This window comes from Dipodomys merriami, unplaced genomic scaffold (genome assembly GCF_024711535.1).
Source record: "Dipodomys merriami isolate MVZ:Mamm:240054 unplaced genomic scaffold, mDipMer1.0.p SCAF_247, whole genome shotgun sequence".
Taxonomy (NCBI): Eukaryota; Metazoa; Chordata; class Mammalia; order Rodentia; family Heteromyidae; genus Dipodomys; species Dipodomys merriami.
The window spans coordinates 824,175-850,748 of NW_027203904.1; the positions used below are offsets into that span (position 1 = coordinate 824,175).

The 26,574-nt window shown below is 41.8% G+C and overlaps 1 pseudogene; it reads left to right on the top strand.

Annotated features, from left to right (window-relative positions):
• LOC138836029 (chromodomain Y-like protein) overlaps positions 1-21,512 on the top strand; it is a 70,120-nt pseudogene extending 48,608 nt beyond the window's left edge.
• The last annotated feature ends 5,062 nt before the right edge of the window (positions 21,513-26,574 follow it).

Consider the following 26,574-nt stretch of genomic DNA (forward strand, 5'->3'; position numbering starts at 1 on the left):
TGGACAGTGCTGCCACAGGGTATGGCCAATAGCCCGGCCTTCTGCCAACAATACTCGGCCACACTTTTAGAGCCTGTGCTGGGTTCAGATAACTCCTTTGTCTATGCCTACATGGATGATATAATTCTGGGACACCGAGACCCAAGCTGCCTGGAAGGCCTTCTGGCCCAGGTTCTGGACATATTAAAAAAGGGGGGTTTTACCATAGCCCTTAATAAAATTCAAAAGGTAGCTCCTTTTAAGGTGCTCGGGACCCACTTTACCTTGACTCAGGCCAGCCCCCTTAAGCCTTTGCTGGATATTCCGGCCACTCTAACCTTAACCCAACTTCAGAGTCTTTTAGGGGAAATAAATTGGCTGTTGCCATGGGTTTCTGTCCCTAAAGATAGTCTTGTGCCCTTATTTGCCCTGCTAAAAGACAGGACGCCACAAGAAGTTATTACAATTACAGACAGCCATAGGGCAATATTTTTGCAGTTCCAAAAAGCCCTGGATAAAGTTTCTCTAAAGAGGTATTCTATTAGTGAGCCCATTTCCCTTTGGTTGTTTGCAGGGGTCACATTAATATCTGCAGTTTTAACTCAAAGTGGGGAGCCATTAGAGTGGGTTCACACTCCCCTGGGGGCACGCCTCGGGTATATTCTCAAGCAGACCAACTTGCAGATGCTATTGTGAAGGGAAGGACGCAAGCCCAAAGGCATTATGGCCTCGACCCTCACTCCATTGTTTTTCCTTTTCGGATGGCAGGCGTTGAGTGGCTCACTCGAGCCAATGCTCATCTTGCTCTCTCCTTGGACGGGTTTCTAGGCCAAATTGACTGCCATTATGGGCCATCCAAATGGACTGTCATGTTATGGCGGCTTCCCCTCAAAATACCATCTCTATTTTCTCCTACGCCTATTCCTGGCACCCTTCATGGTTTTACTGACAGAGGTAAAGCAGGCTCTGCATATGCAGCCTTTGAGGAACAACAAAAGACCCCGAGCCAACAAAGATTTCAACCTTGTCAAGGGTCAGCACTATATAAAGAAATGCTGGCCATAATTATGGCTCTTCAGGACATTCAAAAACCCTTTAATTTGTATTCTGATAGCCTATATATGATTAACTTGCTCCCTCATATTCCCCAGGCACATATTAAGCTGGATGAAAACCCTATTTCCCCCCTTATGGTTACCCTTAAGGGCCTATTAGAAGGGCGGGGAGCCCCTATTCATATTCAACATTTGAGAGGGCATTCAAAACTTCCTGGGTTTTTTCCCCTACGCAATAAGTGGGCAGACCAGTTGGCTACTGGCCCACAAGCATTAACATTACAAGAGGCTACCTGTTTGCATGATTTAACCCATATTAATTGGAGAGGTCTTCAGCATAGATTTCCTCAGATTACTGTAAAGGACCTTAAAAGGATAGTACATACCTGTAAAACATGCCAGCCTTTCTTAAAAGTACCCCGTTACAACCCCCGGGGTAAATCCCAGAGGCCTTAAACCTAACGTCCTCTGGCAAACGGATGTCACTCATTTCCTGGCCTTTGATAAGTTTAAATATATCTTTGTCTCTATAGATACCTACTCAGGAGAATGCTGGGCCACAGCACATACAGGAGAAAGAACTAAACATTCACAAGCACATTTTCTTCAATGCTTTGCCACCTTGGGTCTACCAGCACAAGTTAAAACCGATAATAGACCCTCTTTTGTTAGCAAAGCAATGTCAGAGTTTTTTTGACAAATGGCATATTAATCATACTACAGGAATTACCTATAATCCCCAAGGCCAAGCAATTATAAAAAGAAATCATCAATGTCTTAAAGAGCAATTATTAAAACAAAAAAGGGGGAGTTAGCCCCCATATACAGTTACAGATAGCTTTGTTTTTAAATTTGTCAAAAGGGGCAACTGAATCTAGATTTCAAAAGCACTGGGGACAACTAAACCCTAAGCCCCAAGTGAAAGTCAGGTGGAAGGACCCCCTGACACAACAATGGAGAGGACCTGACCCCCTAGTTACTATGAGCAGGGGATTTGGATGCGTTTTTCCCATAGGGGAGTACACTCCCATTTGGATCCCTGCCAGGAACCTAAGTTTTTACCCATTTCCTCTATACAGGAGGATGCCCAAGAATAAGCTAACCAACAAGGAAAAAAAAATGGCCATGGCCGAGGCTTATGTTTTAAAGATAAAAGCCAAAAAGACAATTATTAACCATCCCCAAGGGCAACCAGCAGATGGCGATACTCCAGCTGTCCTGACACTCCAGCTGTTGGCTGTCCTGACTCTCCTGCTCCTGTGAACGGCCGTATGGAATCTGCCTCAACCTCGACAAGTGACCTGGGCAGTGGTCAATGCTGGCAATGCAGAAATCATCAGGAGCACCACAAGAGAAGCTGTCCTTTCGACCTGGTGGCCTGACCTTCATTTTGATCACTACCCTATGGACTGCTTAATATTTTTGTAGGAGTTAATTATTTTAATGTTACCTGCTTTAATTGTTCTTTTACTAATTGCTTGTATAGCAGCATTGAATCCATACTTAATTGTTAAACAACCACCTTTTGTTATGCTTCCAGCTTAGATTTTGTCCAACCCCACAGGCAAATAGCTGGATTAGAACAATCCCCACCTCTGGACTCTGAAGTGGCAAAGACTGCTATCCCATCCTTCACTAAGGTTAAAGGACTAGTAGTGACATTTCCTGGCCTGGGAATGCTTTTGCTGATGGTTTTTCTATGCCTTCCTTGCATTATACGTGTGCCGCGGACCGGGTTCTGTCGGGACGACGGAGGATACCTAGGGGAGGAACCTGGAATAGGATGGGGAGATGGCAAACAGACAACTCACACACATTAGGAGTGGATGCTGAGTGCTGAGTGCTGAGTGCAATTTAATGCAGAGGATAACAAACTTTTATAACAGAAGTCTTCATAAGAAAAAGGGGCAAAAGGTTACACAATCTTGCTGCAAGGCTTCGTTCTTGGATGGTCACCAGCTGGTCGCCTGAAAGGGCAAAAGTTTACACAATCTTGCTGCAGGGCTTCATTCTTAGGTGGTCACCAGCTGGTCGCCTGAAAGTCACTTGTTTCTGGCTTATCTCTAAGAAATATAATGGGTTTCGACGTTTGTCACCATCTCACCATTACCTTATTTCTATAGAGGCCTTAATTATAAGGTTACGGAGGCCTAGATCTAGCAAGTCTCTTAGTAAATGAGAGTACCAGGAAGTTCGTTCTCCTAAGTAGTTATCTCAGCAACTGCCATACATTCCTTCTGTTCTAGCCGCGCCTACAGCTTCTTGTAAATTTCTTACAATTCCTTCTGCTGGAGTGACTTTGTGAAACCCCCAATACTTTTATATTTGCTTATAACTTGTCTACTAGCCTCCATAAGAGGGGTTTCAGGGTAGCACTTAACTCTGGTGAGTTAGTCATATTTTTAAGACACTCATCAGATATTGGAGTCGTCAACACTCTTAAGAAAGAGCTTTGAATAAGGGAACGTTGACAATGAGTAAGTACAATGAACAGCAGAAACAGTAAAAGATTGATAGGCACTCTTATGAGGAGAAGAAAGACAGAAACACATCTTTTCCCAGGGGGTTTTCCAGCCTTTTCCCAGGAGTAGGCCTCTTAGAAGCCCTATTCTCCGAGGTAGACTTCGGTGAAGTCCCAAAACTTGGAGATAGGTTTCTGTAAAGCCCCATTCTCTGAGGTAGACTTCGGTGAAGTCCCAAAACTCAGAGATAGGTCTCGAGGCCCCTATCATGGTCTGATAGATGGTTTCCCATGCTAAGCAGACTCTACTGGGGTCGGCGTGGCATACGTGCACTGCAAAACTCTTATGAGCTTAGCCAGCCAGTTAACAAGCTCCAAATGAATGAATTCCCCCCCCCAGAGGAATCGCAGCCAGAGACGGGTAAGAGGGGGTGTCAGTCTGACCAACCTAAGACAGGGCCTTCAGCTTCGCTCTGAAGAAGTTCCCAATGATGGGCAAGGCAGACAAGGCGATCCACCCAACCTAAGACAGGCGGGTTCACTTCTTTAAGCAAAGACAGGGGGAGATGATGTTGGGAGCAATTGGGAGCTGACAGTAAAGCTCAAAGGTCATCTGGACTCCTGTGCTAGCTTAAAGACATGTACAAGGAACTGGCTTACTTAAACGACACCAGGTGCCCAGGTATTAATTGAACTGCTTTGGACATTTCTAACTGTGGTGGGACTGATGTTTATTACTGTGCTAGGTGGGTCAGCCATTAAAAAAAAAAAAGGGGGGGGAATCTGTGGAACACATGGGCAGCAAAGATGGCGCTGGGAGGGGGTTGAGTGGGCAGAGCCTAATTTACTGTAGAGCACATGGCCAGCCAAGATGGCTCTGGGAGAGAGTAGAGTGGGCAGACCCCAATTGACCTGCCGATCAGTGCCTAACCAGCCCATGAAGGCTCAGGTGAATGATAGGGTGTGACCTTGACAGTGATTGGTTCCTCTTCCTCCCTTACCATACCACCCACCCTTTTTGTCTTTAAAAGGGGCTGCTCTCTGTTAATAAACGAGTTTTTCTACCTGCTGGATTTGGCTCCCTGCTGTGTCTGATTGTCTCCTGGGCTGAGGGAGGCTAGGGAACCGGTGAGCGCCACACTTACCTTTCCTCGGACTCCGTCCGTCTTTTGTGGGATGGACCAAGACCCAACAGGTAAGCACACCAGCATGTGAGCCACTAAGAAGCTAGGCCATTCCCAGGACCTGAGATTGAGCCCCGCAGTGATGGCGACCAGTGATGGAATCCAAACTACCTTGTGACTAACGATTCTTGGATCTGCCCCTATGCCTCCATTTCATGACTGTGATGATTATGGTCATGTTTCATCAACTCTTCATTAAAAATAATCGATACCCCATGAGTCTTGCCTATGATTTTCTACTCATATCAAGCAAGAACTACTCATTCAAGGATGAGATTGATTGCATTCCACGACTCTTCCAAGGTCTGGAAACAAGTGTCCTAGGATCTCTAGCCATTCCCTCATCGTCACAGGGCTGACTGGGATTCGTCCTCAGGGCCTTCACTGTCTGGTAAGCCTGTGGCTCCCCCAAAAATCAGCAGGCCTTCAGCCATGCCAGGTCAACTTCACTCTGCAGGCAGCCATGTTTGGACCCAGAATGGTCACCATGCAAAGGAAAATAAACATAAAAGAGCCAGGTAGAATTTCCTCTGCTTTTTTTCCCCTCGAAGGTTTTTTTTTCCCCAGCAAACCCCAGAGTCCAAGGGTTCTAGGACTTGATGTGGGTCCAGAGGCTGCAGCCTAGGATGATCAGAGCTAAGGCAGAGTTGCCACGACTTGAGTTCAAGCCCCAGATCTGGTAAAAGAAAAAAGAAAAAAGAAAAAACTATGAAGGAAGAAACCTAGCTCAGAATTTGTGCCATTTTACAGTGAGAGCTGGGATTTTAACTCAGGTTTGGGTAACTCTGTTGCACTGTGGGGGAAGGTGAAGCTCACCGTCCTTGAAGACTAAAAGGTTAGTCCTGGTACTGGGCCTGACTTGAAGCCCCAGCACTGGACAAGCCCACCTCCTTTAAACCTAGGATCTCTACATACGGGTGTGGTATGCACCTTGTTTTCAGTGTAGTTAATCTTTTTATTTTGTGTCTAATTCATCTATGTATTGTGTATTTTACTGAGTATAGGATGACATATATAACTGTACTCACATGGATGACAACCTTTTCCCATGGGTATAGAGCTGCCTATGCTTTCTAGATCCTAGCTATGACCCAGGACTTGCACAGGATAGGAAAACATCTACAAGGTTTGGCATCTCACATCAGGATGAACCTTTTGGCAGTGCTGGAACTTGAACTCAGGGCCTAGCAGAACCAACTGCCAAATGGGTCCACATGAGCACACCAGCTTGTGAGCCACTAAGGAGCTAGACCATACCCAGGACCTGAGATCTAGCCCTGTGGTGGGGGTGGAGAACCATATTCACCCATTCTTAAGCTAAAATTAATATGCTAATAAAGGCCTGTTTGTAGAGAGTTGGAGATGTGGTGAGCTGTGTTGGAATCCTATCTTCCATGTGACTACCGATTCTTGGATCTTTCCCACTGCCTCGATTTCCTAAATGTAATTATTATTGTCACACTTCATGCAGTCTTAATTAAGATCATTTCCTATGCAAATCATGCTTGAACTTCTCAACTCTTCCCTAGGCCTGAATTCAAGTACCAGTACTGAAAAACATAACATTTATAGACATTTAAAATATTGGAGTTATATCTCTATATTCATTTTAAATCATGTTTGTTGGAGTGATTCATTATATTTTATTATTATTGATTCATTGATTGATTTAGCATTTATTTTATGGACTGTGAGTACACCTATAACATTTATTACATTTGTTCCAATCTATTCCATAGCATATAGCTTTGCAGAGATAATATGTACATCATACCTGACACTCAACACTTGCACAGAAAAGGAAAACAGTTGTCACACATGGAATCTTACTCCAGGAAGAAGATTTGGAAATGATGGGACCTTGACTGAGGGACTAGTAGGCCCAATTCATGAAGGGGTGAGTGTCAGCACGGCAGCATCTAGCCCATGTAGGTGCCAAGTGGATCCCAAGACCTGGGAACAAGTTTCAGATTTGGCCAAATTAGCAAAAATGTTCTATGCAGATGATGGTATACAAATAAATATAAATTTAGACATTTACATACTGCCAGAAATGTCTATTTAGTGTTCAATGACACATACTACGCTCCTACAGATTCTCAGGTCTTTAGTGAGGACTCCATTTAATCAATAGTATTCTTTTAGTGCATAATAAACTATGAATTAAAATCAGTCTGTGTCCTGTGATTATTGGGTGTAATTTTCTCCTAGACTGATTGATGAACTACTCATCCAACCGTGACACTGTTCACATTCTTCTGGTGCTCCTATGGATAGGCAATAGTTTCTTAGGCTCCCCAGCCCTTTGTAAGTGGCATGAACGGGATTCAAACTAAGGACCTAGGTGTTCAGGTTGGCGTATGGCTTCACTGACAACCTGAAAGCATTCAGCAGTGCCAAGTGACCTACAGGTTGCAGCCGTGTCATTTGGACCCGGATTGGTCACCATGCAAGGAAGGAAAACCAAGAAACCGCCGACCATCCACAGATGGCGTTTTTTTCGGTGCTGTTTTCAATTTGTTTTCTTGTCAGTCCCCGAGGCGTACCATCCCCTGATCGGCTGTGGGTCCAGAGGCTGCACCATCCCAGCCTAGGGTGATGGAATCTCAGGCAGTGTTGCCACAACCTCAGTTCAAGTACAGTGATTGGCAATCAATCAATCAAAAAATATTAAAATATTAAAAATAGCCGGGCGCTGGTGGTTCACACCTGTAATCCTAGCTACTCAAGAGGCTGAGGATTGTGGTTCAATGCAACCCAGGCTGTAAAGCCCATGAGATTTTTATCTCCAATAAAGTATTGGAAAACCAGAAGTGGTGCTGTGGCTCAAGCGGTACTGCACTCGCCTTCAGCTGAAGAGCGCAAGGACAGAGCCCAAGGCCAGAGCTCAAGCCCCACGAAAAAAAAATTGTAAAAATACTAATGAAGCTCACCAGCTTGACATTCGTGCCTTTTTTTTTTTTCCTGTCAGGCCTGGGATTTGAACTCAGAGTCTGGGTAACTCTAATGCAATATGGAGGATGGGGAAACTCACCGTCTTTGAAGACAAGCAATTCAGGCCTGTTCCCTAGGCCTGAATTCAATCCCCAGCCCTGTTAAAGTAATATTCATCCACATTTGAAATAATGAGTAATATCTACATACTTATGTTTACCGCATATTATTTTACTGTTTATTTATTTTATTTTTTGCACTATTCATTCATTCATTATTTATATTAACTATTATTACACTTATAACTTGTATTAAATGGATTACATCTTAGGAGAACTATACAGATTAGCATATGTATTATATATCTTACTTCAGACCCAGGACATTCACAGAAATTCTATAGTAGATGATCCCATGCTTAGAAAAACAGAAAGAATACACCCACCAAAGTCGAATTCATCCCTAAGCAACCCAGTGGCTCACATCTGTAATCCCAGCTACTCAAGAGGTGAGAACTGGAAGATGAAGTTTCAAAGCCAATCTAGGCAGAAAAGCCTGAGAGACGACATCTCCAATTAACTGGCAAAAAGCCAGGCTACAGGTATGGCTGAAGTGGTAGAAAATCAGCTATGAACAATCAAGCCAAGAAAGAGCAAGCTGCATTCAAGTGCAGAGAGAGGGGAGTAGGGGAAGAAAGCAGAGAGAAATCCTCCAAAAACAGAGAACAAAACAACAGTACACACATCCCACCTAATTTATGGCACCAACAAACTGAAAATAAAAAAATCAAGCAGTTGTATAACTTTACATGAGCACACATGCTTTTATGTACACTTCAAAGCTATGTTTTAATAATATACATGTAGATATATTAAATATATATATATATATTTAAATAAACTAAGAAACTAGCCAATGAATAAATACTTCTGAATTAGTGCCTTAAGGATGACATTATAAATTATTTATATTAAAAGTGTATTCCAAGTTTCATTCCTCAGAATCAATCTTTGATAAATTTGTTCAAGTTTCATTCCTCAGAATCAATCTTTGATAAATTTGTTCCTGCGCTGGGTGTTGGTTGCTCATTCCTACAATCCTAGCTACTCAGGAGGCTGAGATCTGAGGATGGCGGTTCAAAGCCAGCCTGGAAAGGAAAGTCCATGAGACTCTTACCTCTAATAAACCGGAAACGGCACTGTGGCTTATCTCCAACAAACTGGAAATGGCACTATGGCTCAAGCTGTAGAGCACTTGCCATGAGTTGAAGAGTGAAGAGCTGAAGGTGGGCAGCCAAGCCCAGCGTTCAAGCCCCACCATCAAAAAAAAAGAAAGAAAGAAAGAAAGAAAGAAAGAAAGAAAGAAAGAAAGAAAGAAAGAAAGAAAGAAAGAAAGAAGGAAAGAAAGAAAGAAAGAAGGAAATTTGTTCATACAGATCATAAAATTCTAACCTTCTGAGCTTTAGGAAACTTGTCTTCGTTTTCTTCCAGGGTCTTATGCTCTTTAAGCAAGTACTCCACTACTGAGCTACATTCCAGTCCCAATGTTTCAGTTTCTCATTTTAAAATTCACTTTATTCCCATAATGCTTACAAGTACCTACTGTCCTCACAGAAGTGAGTTTTTATTCAGAAACCCAACCTTTTGTGGTATGAGGACTCCTCTAGTGTATTTTGTGGTAGGCACTGAGGAAAACACACACGATACAATTGCAGAGAGTTTATAGTTACAGAAATAACTCTAAATAGAATTAACATGAACTGTCCCTCTAGGGAGGAAGGATGTACTGATTTTAATTCTCACTTTTCATGGCAGATGGTCAAAATGGAAACACCAATGTGCTATGCTGAAATGTAAACGTTTAAACCCCTTTTTGAAAAACTCTCTTGTTATAAAATCAAAATATATCAAATAAAGGCCAAGTGAACTTTAAAAAATATGAGAAATGCTAATGAAGCTCCCTGGCTTGGAATGTATGCTATTTTTTGTCTGCAAGGCCTGCGATTTGAACTCAGGGTCTGGGTAACTCTGTTGCACTCTGGGGGAAGGGGAAGGTCTCTGTACTTGAAGATCAGAAAGTCAGGCCTCTTCCCTAGGCCTGAATTCAGGCCCCAACCCTGGAAAACGTAGTCCTTACATGTATTTTAAAGATAGGATTGAACTTCGAGACAGGTGTTCAGTCTATATTATGTTTGGTGTGGTCATTCATTTTACTTTTTGGTTTATTCATTTATTTACCATTTATTTTATTGACTATGATGACACCTAACTTTGTATTACATTGTTTACACCCTATCACATAGCATTTAGATTTGTTGACTTGTTCTCCATCATGCCTGACATCCCGCACTCTCACAGAAAAGAAAAACAGGTGTCACACTTGGCTTCTTACTCCAGTATGACATTTTTGGCAGGCTCTGAGATCGAACAAAATAGCTATACATGGATAGACAGGTGGTACTACACCAATAAATACATATTAGTACAGAGTGCCAGAGCTGTGTATATAGTATTCAATGACATCTGCTACGTTCCTACCAAGTCTTAGGTAGTTATTATGCCTCCATTGAAGGAATATTATTCTTTTCATGCCTAAGTAACCATTAATTGAGTTCAATCAGCGTCCTAGGATTATTTCATCTAATTTGAGTCCAGACCGCTGCATGAACTATTCAATCATGAGTTGCATACCATTCCATTGGAATTTCTATGCACAGGGAGGAGTCTCTTAGGATCTCCTGCCATTGGTAGGTGACAGGACCAGGATTTGAACTCAGGGACTATGTTGTGAGGTTGGCCTATAGCTTTCCTGACAGTCCGCCAGCCTTCAGCAATGACAGGTCACCTGTGCGTGGTATCCATGTCATTCAGACCTAGGATGGTCACCATGCAAGGAACCAAAGCCAAGAAACCGCCTACCATGTTCAGCTTGATGCTTGTTTTAATGTCATTTTCATTTTGTTTTCCTGTCAGACATCAGGTCTTAGGATTCCAGGATCGGCTTTGGTTCTGGAGGCTGCACCCCAGGCTAGTGTGATGGAAGAAGAGACAGAGCTGTCATGATCTGAGTGGTATACAATTAATACATATTGGTAGAGTGCCAGAGCCATCTATCTGACTGAATGATGCCTACTACATTCCTACCAACTCTTAGGTATTTATTATACTGCCTTTGAAGTAATATTATTCTTTTCATGCTTAATAAACTATCAATTAAAATCAATCAGCATACTAGGATTATTACATCCACTTTTAGATTTGACTGATGCACGAACTACTCTTTCAATCAGTATTTCTATGCATAGGAATGAGTCTATTGTGATGTCCTGCCATTGGTAGGTGTCAGGACTTAGATTTTTAACCCAGTGCCTATGTTGGCAGGTTTCGCCTATGGCTTCCCTGATGGCCCACCAGCCTTCAGGAATGGCAGTTCAGTTCCACTTTGCAGCCGTGTCATTCAGACTCAGTATGATCAACCTGCAAAGAAAAAAATAACGTAAAACCACCAGTCCTCTGCAGCTGGACACTTTTTGTGCTGTCCCACTTTTTTTTTTCTTCCTGCAAGCTCTCAGGGTCTAAGATCCCAAGATTGACTATGGGTGAGAGGCTGCAGCCTAGTCTAAGGCAATCGAAGCTGAGGTAGACTTGCCATGGCCTGATTTCAAGCTCCATGGTTGGCAAAATAAAAAAGAATAAATAAAAAAATTAATTAATTGTTGAACTAAATTGAAAAAAATCCCCCTGGTTTGGAATTTCTGCCAGTTTTCTTTCCTAGCCTGGGATTTGAACTCAGGATCTTGGTATATCTGTAGCAATGTGAGGGAAGGTGCAGAGTTTCTACTACTTGAGTTCAAATCCTGTGCCAAGACAAAAACAAAAAATTAAGTCACTGACCTCAGCTGGGGGGAGGGGGATAGCTGTGGAGCTGGGAGGGAAGGGAAGGCAAGGGGAAAACAAAGGAGGAGGCAACAATGCTCAATAGTAAATGTACTCATTACTTTGCTCATGTAACTGTAACCCCTCTATACCACATTTTTACAACAAAAAATATACAAAAAAGGAAACAATTTAGAGCTCAGAGAAGCACTTTGCAGGTAAGGGAAGGATGTCTGAATAGCTGTACAAATTATACACTGCAGTTTTTAAAATGTTCAGTATGAAATTGAATAAAAATAACTCCTTCCATTAAAAATAATTAACTGACTGTCTTGGAACTGGGGCTAGTATTTCTGCCACTGCTGGGATTTGATCTCACCATCCGGGTAACTCTTTTGCATCGTAGGTGAAGGGGAAGCTCACTGTCCTTGAGGAAAAGAAATTCAGGGTAGAGTTCCCAGGGCCTGAATTAAGTCCCTATAATGGAAAATAATATTTATGTACATGTGTAATATATGTGACGTATTACATGTGTATGTTTATTACAAACTATGATTTTTATTATTGTATTAGTATCATTATACACATAATATTTATTACATTTTGCACATCTATTATAAAATTATACACATCAATTTAGGACATTGACTCATTTTTCAATAATACTTTATTAAGTGTTGAAACGTGATACATAATTAAATGGAGGCATTTGTCACAGCCTTCACATGTTTGGAGTCACTCCCAAATATGAGCTGTGTCTTGTTTATCTTTAACAACTTCCTACACGGATTTTTTAGATGATTTATACTCAGAAGTCTTTCCTTGAGGATAGGCAAGTTGAGGGATAATATTGTAAGGGTGGGACTGGGAATGTGGCTTACTGGTAGAGAGCTCGCTCAGCATGCGTGAATGCCAGGGTTGAATCCTCAGTGCCACATACTCAGAAAAAGCCAGAAGCTGTGGAGTGCTCAAGTGGTAGAGCACTAGCCTTGAGAAAAAGAAGCACGGAGACAGTACCCAGGCCCTAAGTTCAAGCCCCAGCACTGGCAAAAACAATAGGCCCGATTCCAATGGCTCACACCTGGGACCGTTCTTCTCAGGAGGCTGAGATCCGAAGACCACAGTTCAAAGACAGCCTAGGCAAGGAAAGCCTGTTAGATTCTTATTACCAATGAGCCACCAAAAGACCCCATGTGGCACTGTGGCTCAAGTGGTAGCTTGTTCGCCTTGAGAGGAAGAGCTCAGGGACAGTGCCCAAGCTTGAGTTCGAGACACACAATGGGAAAAAGTGAAGGTTAATCAAAGTACTTTTCCTATTTGCTAATTAGGAGAACATTCTCTGAAAAAATGAAAGCTGATATACACCAGAATTGGAGTTAGAGCTCAAGGTTCAAGTTTAGCAGATCCATATGCCCAGCCTCTCAGACTCTAGAATTATAACCTTGTGTCCTACAGGGTTCGGAAAGGTCCATTGTTGAAAGGCTTAATATGTTCCCCAAGCCTTTGTGATAAGCAGTTGACTTGTATTGTCAATGTCATTACACTTCTGGCCTAGCAGAGCACCAGTAGCTAAGGCCCATCCCCTAGCTCAGGAGGCTGAGGTCTGAGGATTACATGGTGAAGCCAGCCAGGGCAGGAATGTCTATGACAATCTGAATTCCACTTCTGAAAGGCAGATGTTCAAGAGCTTCCTGGGTTTCCTTTGGTGATGAGAAGTTACTTGTACTTGAGTTGAACTCAAGGCCTGGGCACTGTCTCTAGCACTCTACTACTTGAGCCACAGCACCAATTCTGGCTTTTTCTGTGCATGTGCTACAGAGGGATCAAACTCAGGGCTTCTTGCATGCTAGGCAAGCCCTCTCTCACTAATCCACAATCCCAGTCCTCTCATCTTTTTCTTAATGGTAGTTTCTACCTAAGTATGCTACCATTTTACATCCCCCAAGTTTAATTTTCTGAATACCAGTTATTTCAAAAACCCTGATCTTCCCTTCTCCTACCTGATTTGTGACTGCTCCTGCCTTGGCCTCATAATAAAATGTAAAAAAGGCTGCTGAGATCTTAAGTGTGCACCATATAAGGAACCAGGCCTGGAACTCTGGAAGAGAAAAGCCACGGGCCTGAAAAAAAAAGAATGATGCAGTATGTGCAACAAGCCTATCTGAAAAATAAATCTGTACATAAAAGGAGAAGCATTGCATACAATCTGTTTGCACTCAGGGAGGTAATATACACACATAAGTAGGTAGGACAATCATACATAAACTTGGCCTTCTCTTTTTGAGTTTTTATGGTGGCCATCCCGTGCTTAAACTCAGGGCCCTACGTGTTCCTCAGCCGTTTTGCTCAAGGCTGAGACTCTACCACTGCCACAGCTCCACTTCCAACCATATGGTTGTTAATTGGACATAAGCGCCTGCCAGGCTTTCCCGCCTGGTCTGGCTTGTATCTCCTGTTCGGCTTTCTTTCTCAAAGCTGGAGCTCTACCCTCTGGGCCTCTGATTCACTTCTGGTATTCTGGTGGTTTATTGAAATAAGAGTCTCGCAGACTTTCCTGCTTGGGCTGGCTTTGAACAGAGATCTCCTGAGGAGACTTCAAGTGACTTTCCACAGGGATTCGCCGAGGATCTGCTCCACACAAACCCTTAGTCTAAATCTTGAGAGGTACTAGAACAAAAGGGAAACATGATGATGCTTCTAGTGTGTTCTAGATACTTAAGTTGGAGACACAAAACACTCATAATTATAGATAATTTTATAAGCCTAAGGAGCAATGCAGACAGTATGATGAACGCTCCAGCTTTTGGTCCTCTCATCCTGAGACAGTAAATTCACTGCAGCTCAATGCTAAGTGACTGAACTGGCATGTCCTGTGGACATTTGCTGCCAAAATCATGTGACACTCATTTCTCACTTTTGGCTTCAAACCTGTGACCAGAGGAAAAGATGAGGAGAGAAATTCCTTCTCAGAGAAAGCACCTATAAAGAACATTGGGTAGTTTACTTATAAATTCAAAGCACTGGAATGATGCTGTTAAGTAGTCAGATTGTCCAGATTAAAAAATGAAGAAGAAAAGAAAGGCAGGTGCCACTGGCTGCTGACTGAAATCCCAGCTCCTCAGAGGATGAGATGTAGAGAATCTGAGTTTGAATCCAGCCAGCATAGGAAAGTCCATGACACTGTTATTTCTAAGAGATCACAGAAAACCCAGAAGTGGGGCTGTGGCTCCAGGTTAATGCACTACTCTTGAGCAAAAGTAACTCAGGGACGCCTATGCTCATAGTTCAACCCCAGGACCTGCTTCCATGTCTTTGTGTATGTGTGGATGTATTCCTATAGGTGAAGCTCCAGAGTAGCTATGATGAAAGGCACCAAGCTAGAAAATTGGTTTTCAATACAATGATTTCGTAACACGGAGACTGCTTTCAGGACAGTGCATGTTCCTGGGTTCCCCTCACAGTTTCCAGTGCAGCCTGAGGGTTTCTCTGCCTCCCAGGACTGTTGGAAGAAGTCTCTCTCATGGTCTGGACAGGCAGACAAAAGGCCTCAGTCCTGTACAGCTGTGTAACAAACAACTCCATATGGGACAATTAGTAAGGAGGAGTGTGGATGGGCTCTGAAGGTCAGGACAAAAAGGCCTCTTTGTACCCCAAGCTATCTCTCTCCCCAGTGCTCCATTTTAACAGGAAGCCTTCATTTGTGCCACCTCCTTTGGCAGGCCAAGTTATCAGCACTAATCTTGCCTTTGTAAGACTGTATTCTGGTGATCAGATACAGTGCTCAATATAATTCAGGAGTCCTTCTGGCAGACAACTAGGGCACTTAACCTCAAGAAATGTTTCATTGAGGGAGATGATAGGCCTATGATGCCTCTGCTAGGTTTCCGGAAGCTTTAGAAATCCAATCACATGTCTGATCTCACCATGCTTCCTGTCATCTAGGACTGCTGAAGCACATTAGGTTTTGAAACCTTTGACCTCTCCTAGTTGATCCCTGGGTGGCAAAGTTTTGGGGTTGAACACAGTGCCTGGGTGCTGACCATGAGGTCAGTGAAGGAGCCCAATGCTTTAACATTTTGTGTCACAGCTTTTACTTCTGGTATGTGTGTGGGTGTGTGGGTGTGCAAGCTTGCACAAATACACCAGTCCTGGAGCTTGAACTCAGGACCTGAACACTGTACCTTATTTCCCTTGTACAAGAATAGTCCTCTCCCACTTGAGCCACAGAGCCACTTGAGGATTTTTTCTAGTGATGTGTTCCTGAGAAATCAAGTCCAGAGTTTCATAGATGCAAAGCACCCAACCCCTAAGGCACATACCCATCCCTCTACTTCAGGTTTGTTATTTTGTTTCTTTTTTGTTGTTGTTGCTTGTAGGAGTTGAAGTCTGGGTCTGGGTGATGTCCCTCAAGTCTTGTGCTCTACCACTTGAAGCAAAGCACCATTTCAGGTTGTCTCATGGTTCATTGGAGCTAAATGTCTCGGGGACTTTCTTGCCTAGGCTCGCTTTGAACCATGATTCTCAGATCTCATCCTCCCGAGGAGCTAGGATGACAAGCATGAGTGACAAGCATCCAGCTTCCACTTCAGGTTTCTCAGTGGTGAATTGAAGATAATAGTCTCATGGGACCTTTTGTGTCTGGCATAGTTTGGAAACCAGATCCTCAGATCTCAGCTTCCTGAGAAGGCAGGCTGACAGACTTCAGCTATAGACCCCTAGACTGTGGCACTCTACTGCAAGGGGGTCCTTGGCTCCACATGGTGGAATGCTAGCCATGTGCCCAAGAGGTAAGTGTCAGTGCCTATGCCACGAGTTCAAGGTTCATGACTGAGAAAAAACAAAACAAAACAATTGTCTGCAGTAGACAACTCACCCACTCTTCAGTAATACATAATTTTGTCCCTGCTATGGGGACATATCTGCATCTCAATATTCTTGTCTGCATAATCATCTCAGTTTTGTAGCTCTTACAAGGACCATATGAAAGAATGCACTCTGTGAAGGACACAGCAGATGGCACTCTTTGAAGGACTCAGCACACAACATCCTGTGAAGACTTAGCACCCAGCACACAATACAGGACTCAGCACACTGCACCCTGTGCCAGACTCAGCACAGAGCACCCTATGAAGGACTCAGCACATAGCTCTATTCCACAAGCTGTCATTAGAATTAGGTTGCTTTCATCAGTATCACCATTGTTTGAAGAACATTTCACAAATCACACAAGTTCACATCTAATGGTTTAGTGGGGTGTTTTTTTGGGGGGCAGTCTACCCATAGGGCTTGAACTCAATGCATGGGGATACTGTTCTAATAACATTTGCTCAAGGCTAAGGCTCTACTACTTAGAGCCACATCTCCAAGGGTCTCACATACTTCCTACCAGGGCTTGGTTTTAAAGCTCTCAAGCAGCCAGGATGATGGGGGTAAGCCAGCAGCATCTGCTTCTGTGGAGCTGGGTTGCAGCTGTTTACATATGCCTAAGTCAGGTTAGGTGGCAACTCTCAGTGCCAGACTCCTAGCTTGTTCTGTGATGTGGTATTTGAAGTCCTGTCCTTCTATAATTGCAGTTAGAACATTCTACCTTTTTTTGGTGGCAATACTGGGGCTTGAGTAAGGGCTTAGACACTGTCCCTAACCATTTGTGCTCAAGGCTAGCACTCAATTGATTGAAAGACAGCAGAACTTCCAAGTTTTCTGCTTAGTGGCACTGAGGAGTCGAACCCAGGGCTCATGCTTACTAGGGGAGCACTCAATCACTGAGCCCCAGGAGTAAAGGAGGTATAAATAGATAGATTGTTGTATATAAATATTATATAGACAAAAGAGAGATGTCTATATTATTACATTATAGATAATATTGTTATCAATTATTAGGTATTAAATTATATCTCCATTTAATGATGTGTCCCAGCTAACAATTAATAAAGCATTAATTAATACTCAATATCCTGTTATTGTTTATCATATATGTACATACATCCATACATATAATTAAATATTTTAGAGAATGAGACAGGTGTCTATATATTCTTAAATTATGCATCATGTGATACTACCAATAATTAGGTATTTATGTCTCTATGCAATTTTTATTCTGTTAATATTAATAAAATATTAATTAAACTTAATCCACATCCTATAATTACCACATCTAGTTTTATCCTAGAATGATTCATTATTAATTCAATCTGTTTATCATTTATTGTAGTGACAATTCTTCCACCTATGACTTTTTTTAACTTTGTGACATTCTACTTACATAGCATATTGATTTGCATCCAAATTATACATCCTACCTGACACTGAACACTTTCAAAGAAAAGAAAATCATGTGTCATGCTCGGTTTCCCACTCCATGATTACATTTTTGGCAGTGCTGGGATCTAAACTCAGGGCCTAGAAGGCTCAATTCATTTATGTGTGGCTGTCAGCACAGCAGCCTCTAGCCAATTCCGCTGCCAGGTTGTTCCCAGGCCCTGAGATCGAGCCACATATATTGACTCCATATTGTGCTTAGTGTAGCTATTCATTTTTTTTGTTTTATTCATTTATTTACCATTTATTTTATTGACTGTTCTTACACATGGACTATTTATTACATTTATTATATAGGATACATTTGCCTATGTATGAACTTCACACCTGACATCCAGGACTTTCACAGCAAAGGAAAACCTGTGTCACCAAGGGTTTCTTACTCTATGAATCAATTTTTATGAGTGCTGGCATCTGAACTCACAATCTACAAACCCCAATTCATGAATGGGTGAGTGTCAGTATGCCAGCCTGGGGCATATTGAGCTGACAAGCAGTTTCCAGCACCTGAGATCGAGCCCCAAGGGTTGAGAAAATAAGAACAGATTGACATGCAGATGGTAGTACACAAATAAATATAGATCTTTATAGAGTGCCAGAGATGTCTATACATTATTCATTTAAATAGGCTACATTCCTACCAATATTTGGGTATTTTTAATGCCTCCATGTCATTTATATTATTGTTTTCATCCTTAATGAATTGTTAATTAAATCAACCACTGTCCCAAAACCATTGTGTCCATGTAATTAATAGTATTCTTTTAATGTGTCAAAAATATTCATGAAAATCCATCGGCTTCCTAAAATCACTCTAATTTTATAGCAGCATCATTCAGGAACAACTAATTCAACCTTGACATTCATAACCTTCCATCAGTATTCCTATGAATAGGAAGGAGACTATTAGGATCTCCTGCCATTTGTAGGGATCAGGACCAGGCTTTGAACCCAGAGCCTATGTTGCAGTGTTGGCCTATGGCTTCCCTGGTAGCCCTCCAGCCTTCAGCAATGCCAGGTTTCCAACACTTTTCAGCCATGTCATTCAGACACAGGAAGATCACCTTGCAACGAAAACAAATGTAAAACCGGCAGCCATCTGAAAGTTGCAGGTTTTTATTCTTTGTTTCTGTGTTGTTTTATGTATTTATTTTTCCTGTCAGCATTTGTGCCCTGGGAACACAGGTTTGGCTGTGGTTCCAGTGGCTGCACCCTAGCCTGGAGTGATCGATGCTGAGGCAGAGTTGCCATGCCCTGAGTTCAAGCTCTATGCTTGACAAAAAATAAATAAATAAATAAATAAACACATTAAAATATTTTAAAAGTTATGAGGCTGCTTGGCTTGGAATTCATGCCATTTTTTTCTGCCAGTCCTGGGATTTGAACTCAGGGCCTAGGTACATCTACAGCACTGTGGGAGAAGGGGAAGCTCACCGTGCTGGTAGACAAGAAATTCAGGCCAGTTCCTTGGGACTGAATTCAAGCCCTAGCTCTTGCAAAAATAATATTTGTATTCATTTTAAATACAGGATTCATATTTACATACACATGTTTACTGCATATTGCAGTTAGTGTGGTTATTCATTTTATTTTGTGTTTTATTTATTTCCTATGTATTTTAGTGAGTATGATTACACACATAATCATTTTTACATCTTATTATATACAACATAGATTTGCCAATGTACTATACATCATTCCTGAGACCCAGGACTTTCACTGATAAGAAAGACAAATGGGACATTTGGCTTCTTCCACCAGGATTACTTAAGTTTTGGCAGTTCTGTGATTTGAACTCAGGGCCTAGAAAACCGACTTCATGAATGGGGCATGGGTCAATGTTAGCACACCAGTCTGATGCAAATGGAGTTTTCGGTCAAATTTGGCCCTAGGAGTGGCCAAGATATAAACGCAGAGATGTGTAAAATGCAGTGTGTGTTTAATTACATATGTATATGCATCTATAAACATATGCAGAGGGAGACAGATAGACATTTATGTAGATTCTAGTGTATAACTCTATATAAAGAGTGATGTCTATATCTTACTTTTATATATTCTGTTGATACTAATTATTTGGTCTAAAATTATTCCTCCATTAATTAATCACAGTAGAAGATTTAATAAAATATTAATTAAACTAACCAATGACCTATATTTAATGCATACAATTTTATATTAGAAAGACTAGTTAACTAGTAATTCAATTAGCACATTTCAAACATTCTATTAGTGTTCCTAGAGATAGGAACCAGTTTCCTAGTATCTTCAGCCATGTGTATGTGGGAGTCCCAGGATCGAACTCAGGGCGCAGGTGTCAGGGTTAACCTCAGGCTTCACTGACAGCCCACCAGCTTCAGCCATGCAAAGTGATGTACAATTTTCAAGCCAAGTCAGTGAGACCCAGGATGTCGACTGTGCAAAAGAAACAAAGGTAAAACTGTTGTGTAAAACTTTCTGGTTTTTCCTCTTCCATTTTGATTTGTTTGTTTGTTGGCCAGTGCTGGGAGTTGAAATTGGGTGCTAGGATCCTTGGATCATCTGTGGGTGTAAAACCTGCAACACAACCTAGGGTAATCAAGGCTGAGGAAGAGTTGTGACAAACTGAGTTCAAGCCCCGTGCCTGCCCCCCCCCAAAAGTTAAGGTCCTGGCTTGGAATTTGGGACATTTTATCTGCCATACCTGGGATTTGAAATCAGGGCCTGGGTAACTCTATTTTGCTGTGGGTAAAGTGGAAGCTCGCTCTCCTTGAATAAAAGAAAGTCAAGAGCATTTCCTTGGGCATGAATTCTAGACCCAGGACTAGCAATATTATATTTATATACATTTATAATATACATCATATATATGTATTTGCATAGGTATTATATATTGTACCTAGGAAACAATATTTTCACAGACAGCAGAACAGGTCAACATTGGTTTCTTACCCCACCTATTGTCTTTGGCACTGCTGGGATTTGAACTCAGGGCCTTGAATGCCCAACTCATCAAGGGATCAATGTAAGCACTGCAGCCTCAAACAAATTCACTGCCAGGGAGTTCCCAGGACCTAAGTTTAACCTCCAGGAGTGGCCAATATATAAATAGATAGATGCATAAATTGCTGCAAATACATATATATGCATGGAGAGTGTGAGAGAGAGATGTATACGTATATCACAGTGTATTTTTAAATATATAAATATATTTATAGAATGTGAGATGTCTATATATCATTAAATTAAATGTAATATATTACTAATAATTATTAGGTATTAAATTATGCCTTCATTTAATGATGTATCATGGTTTAAGGCACAATAATGTGCTTCCTTGTGCAAAAGGAGCTCAGGGACAATGTCTAAGCTCACAGTTCAAGCCTCAGGACCTGCACCAAAAAAAATAAATAAATAAAAAAGAGCCAGTAACTCCATGTGTCTGTGTATGTGTGAATGTATTTCTATTGGTAAACATCCAGAGTTGCTATGAAGAAAGGCACCCAGCTAGGAAATTTGCTTTGAATAGAATGACTTCATAGCCCAGAGGGTGCTTTCAAGACAGTGCATGGTCCAGGGCTCCCCTCCCTGTTCCCAGTGTAGCCTGCGGGTTTCTTCACACCCCATGCTGCTGGAGGAAGTCTGCCTCTTTGTTAGAACAGGCAGTCAAAAGGCCTCACTCCGGTACAGCTCTCTAACAAACAACTCTATCCGGGCCAACTAGTTATGATGAGTGTGGGCAGGCTCTGAAGACCAGTAGAAAAAGGCCTCTTTGTACCCCAAGATATCTCTCTCCCCAGTGCTCTGTTTTGACAGGAAGCATTCATTTGTGCCACCTCCAGGGACAGGCCAAGTTCCCTGCACTTATCCTGTCTTTGTTAGAATATGTTCCAGTGTTGAAACAAATGGCTACAATTAATTCAAGATTTATTCTGGCAGACAACAACTAGGGAGCTGAACCTAATGCAATGATTCATTATTGGCAATGGTGCCTCCCCAGGTTTTCCGAAGCTTGCTACATCTAAGCACATTTGCAAAATCACAATGTTCCCTGTTATGTAGGGCTGGTGGAGCTCATCAGGTTTGGAAACCTTTGACCTCTCCTAGTTGGGCCTTGGGTGACTAGGTTTCCAGGTTGAACACAGGGCCTGAGTACTGACCATGAGCTCAGAACAGAAGTTCAGTGTGTAGTAGGAAGACTCCTACTCAGTCAGGCAAACCCACCTATTCCTCTGGAGTGACAGAGCCCACCGCAGCAAAGTTAGTAACAAAGAAGCAACTTTATTGAGAAGGTTCCTACACTGACCGGCCAGGGCCACAGCACAGGCTAAGGAGCTGATACTGCCACCCTGAGCAGCCCTGACTCAGCACACAGCACTCCATGAAGGACCTAGCACCCCAGGAAGGAATCTTCATAGAGCTGTATCCCACAAGCTGTCATTAGAATTAGGATGTTTCCATCAGTATCACCATTCCTTCAGAAAATTGTCATGAACCACACAAGTTCACATCTAACAGTTTAGAAGGGTGGTTAGTCGGGGTGGGGGAGGAGGGTCATCAGACTCAGGGGTGGCACTCATAGGGTTGTGGGTACTGTCCTAAGATCTTTTCCTCAAGGCTAGAGCTCTACCACTTTGAGCCAAAGCTCAGAGTCTCACAGACTTCCTGCCAGGGCTGAGTTTTCAACCCACCAGTGTCAGATCTCATCCCCTGAACAGCTAGGGTGAGCAAGCAGCATCTGGTTCGATGGAGTTGGTTTGCGCTGTTAACCCCTGGCTGTTGGTTTGCAGCTGTTAACCTCAGGATAGATGGCAGCCGTCATCTTCAGATTCCCAGCTTGCTCTGTCATGACGTATTTAAAGTCCTGTTCTTGTATAGTTGCAGTTAGAACATTCTAACTTTTCTTTGGTGCTTGAGTGACAGCAGCACTTCCGGCTTTTTCTGTGCATGTGATAGTGTGGAAACTAATCCAGGGCTTTATACATACTAGGCAAGCACTCTACCACTGAGCCCCAGGAGTGACAAGTGTAGAAATATATATGTACAGATATATATGTATAAAATAAGAAAGATATCTGTATATTATTAAATTACACATACTATATTACTATCAATTATCCATAATTAAATTATTCCTTCATTTCTCATTGTTGAAAATACAATATTTATTGAAAATTAGTCAATGTACTATGATTATTGTTTTTAAGTTTAAAATATAATCATATACTAACTACTAATGTAATTGTTACTTTTAAACATTCCATTCATATGGATGTATGTCAGAATGCATTTCTTAGGATCTCCCGCCATTCGTAGGTGGCGGTCCCAGAATTTGAACCCTGGGCCTAGGTTGCTGGTTTTGGCTATGGCTTGCCTGATAACCCACCAAACTTCAGCAGTGTAAGGTCACATACTCTTTCCGGGCCCTTTCATTTAGACCCAGGATGGTCACAATGCAAAGAAAAAAAACAAAGTAAAGCCACCTTCTGGAACTTCCCAGTTTTATCCTTATTCTTCCCCCCCCCTTTCTCTTTTTTTTCTTTTTTGTTGGTTGTGGGGCCAGAAATCTGGGTCTGCACACTGTTCCTCAACTATTCAGCTCAAGACTAGTGTTCTACCACTTGAGTCATAGCACCACTTCCAGCTTTTTGTTTATGTGGTGCTGAGGAATCGAGACCAGGGCCTTATGTATGCAAGGAAAGCACTCTACTACTGGGCCATCTTCCCTGCCCTTCTCCTTTTTTTTTTTTTTATCAGTCCGGAGATTTGAACTTGGGTCCTAGGATCTCAGAATGGGCTGTGGGTCCATTGGCTACACCCCAGCCTAGGGTGATAGAATCTGAGGCAGAAAGGCCACAAGCTGAGTTCAAGCCCCGGGCCTGGAAAAAATAAATTAAGGCCGTGACTGGGAATTTGCTCCATTTTTCTGACAGGCCTGGTATTTGAACTCAGGGTCTGGGTAACTGTGTGACACTGTGGAGGAAGGGAAGTTCACTGTTGTTGAAGACAAGAATTTCAGACCAGTTTCCAGGATGAATTTAAGCACCAACACTGGGAAAATTAATATTCATATATGTGATCTTTTTACATACATGGGCTTACTCCATTTGACATTTATTACACTTATTTATTCATTATTTATTTATTTAGTATTATTACATATATAACATTTATTTCATTTATTACATCTTATCACATGCATATATTTGCATATGGATTATACTTCATACTGAGACTCAGGATTTTTACAGAGAAGGAAAAAAAATGTGTCAAAGTAGGCAGGATGACAGATATCAGCCACAGATGCCTAGACTGTAACACTTTTGTATGGGTGTCCTTGGGTCCCGTTAGTAGGGTGCTAGCCATGAGCCCAACAGTGAAGAGTCAGTAGCTAGGCCCTGAGTTTAAGGTTCATGACCGAGAAAAATAAACCAAAACAATTGTCTGCAGGAGAAAACTCACTAGAGTTCAGTACATACATCATTTTGGCCCTGACATGGGGACATATCTGAGCCTCAAGGTTCTCATCTGCACAATAATCTGTGGAGCTCTTACAAGGACCAGATGCAAGAATGCACTCAGTACACCATTCCTCATATAAGACTCATGACATAGCTGTATCCCACACACTGTCATTAGAATTAGGATGCTTTAATCAGTGTCACCAAACTACACAAATTTCTAATGATTTAGAGGGGTGGGTTTTTTGTAGGGCGGGCGGTGAGTCAGCCACGGGGATTCCACTGAAAGTTTGGGGGTACTGTCCTAAGATCTTTTGCTCAAGGCTAGAGCTCTACCACTTTGAGCCAAATCTCAGAGTTTTGCAGACTTCCTGTCAGGGCTGGATTTTAAAACCACCAGTGTCTGATCTCAGCCCCCCAGTATCTTGGATGACAGGGCTGATTGAGCCAGAAGCATCTGGTTCCGTGTAGCTGGGTTGCAGCAGTTTACCTCTGGCTAAGTCAGGTTAGATTGCAGCTCTCAGCACCAGACTCCTAGCTTGCTCTACAATGATGTATTTGCAGTCCTATTCTTATATCTTTGCAGTCAGAACATTCAATTGTTTTGTTTTGGTGCCAGTCCTGCATCTTGAGTAAGTGTCTAGACACAGTCCCTAAACTTTTATGCTCAAAGCTAGTACTCAACTGCTTGAGCAACAGCATGACTTCTGGATTTTTCTGTGCAACTGGTAGTGAGGAATGGAACCCAGGACTTTGTACATACTCAGTGAGCACTCTAACACTGAGCCCCAGGAGTGACAAGTGTATAAACAGATAAATGTGTAGATTGGTAGATAGAGATAGATAGATAGATAGATAGATAGACAGATAGATAGATAGGTAGATAGATAGATAGATAGATAGATAGATAGATAGATAGATAGATAGATAGATAGATAGATAGATAGATAGATAGATAGATATAAAACAAGAGATGTCTGTATATTATGAAACTGCATATATGATATTACTACCAATTATTGGCAATTAAATTATTCCCTCCTTTTTTAAGTATCATGATTGAATACATAATAAAGTATTAATTGAAAATTAGTCAATGTAGAGTAATTGTTGTGTATAATTTTAGAATATAATCATATCCTAACTACTAATTTAAATGTTACTTTTATAACATTCTATTTGTACGGATGTATATCAGAATGCGTTTCTTAGAACCTCCCACATTCATTAGTGGCAGTTCCAAGATTGGACCTCCAGGTCTAAGTTGCTTGTTTCAGCTATGGCTTCCCTAATAGCCCACGGAACATTAGCAATGCAATGTCATGTACACATTCTGGGGCTTGTCATTTAGACCCAGGATGGTCACAATACAAAGGAAAAAAAAAAAGTAAAATCGCCTTCTTTAACTTCTCAGTTTTATCCTTCTCCTTTTTATTTATTTATTTTTTTGCCAGCTCTGAAATTTGAAGTAGGGTGGTAGGATCCAATGATCAGCTGTGGCAGAGATGCGAAGACCTGAGTTCAAGCCCTGTGCTAGGCCAAAAAAAATTTTTTTAGCAGGCCTGGGATTTGAACTCAGGGTCTGGGTAACTCTGTGACACTATGTGTGAAGAGGAAAGCTCACCATCATTATAGACAAGAAATTCATGGGGCTGGGAAGTTGGCTCAGTGGTAGAGTGCTTGCCTTGCATGCATGAGGCCCCTGGTTCAATAACTCAGCACCACATAAGCAGAAAAAGCTGTAAGTGGCACTGTAGCTCAAGTGGTAGAGCGTTCACTCACCTTGAACTGAAGAGCTGAGGGACAGTGCTCATGCCCAGATTTCAGGCACCATGACTGGCAATGAAAAGTAAAGAAAAGAAAAAAAGAAAAAAGAAATTCAGACCAGTTCCCAGGGTCTGAATAGATGCCCCAGCACTGGAAAAAATAATATTCATATATATGAGATCTATTTACATACATAGGTTCTACTGCATATGACATTTATTACTCTTATTTATTTAGTATTGTTACACATATAACATTTCCTTTATTATATCATATCTCATAGGATATATTTGCATATGGATTATACATCGTATTGAGACCCAGGACTTTCACAGAGAATGAACAAAAAGTGTAAAATTGGCTTCTTACTCCACAAATAAGTTTTTGGCCATGCTGGAATTTCAACTGAGCCTACATTGCCCAATCCATAAATGGGGTACAGTCTTAGCACACGAGCCTCCAGCAAACTGAGCATCCAGGAAATTCTAAGGAACTGTGACCAAGCCACAGTAGTGCTCAATTGATAAATGTGTAGATTGATATTATATATATATATAT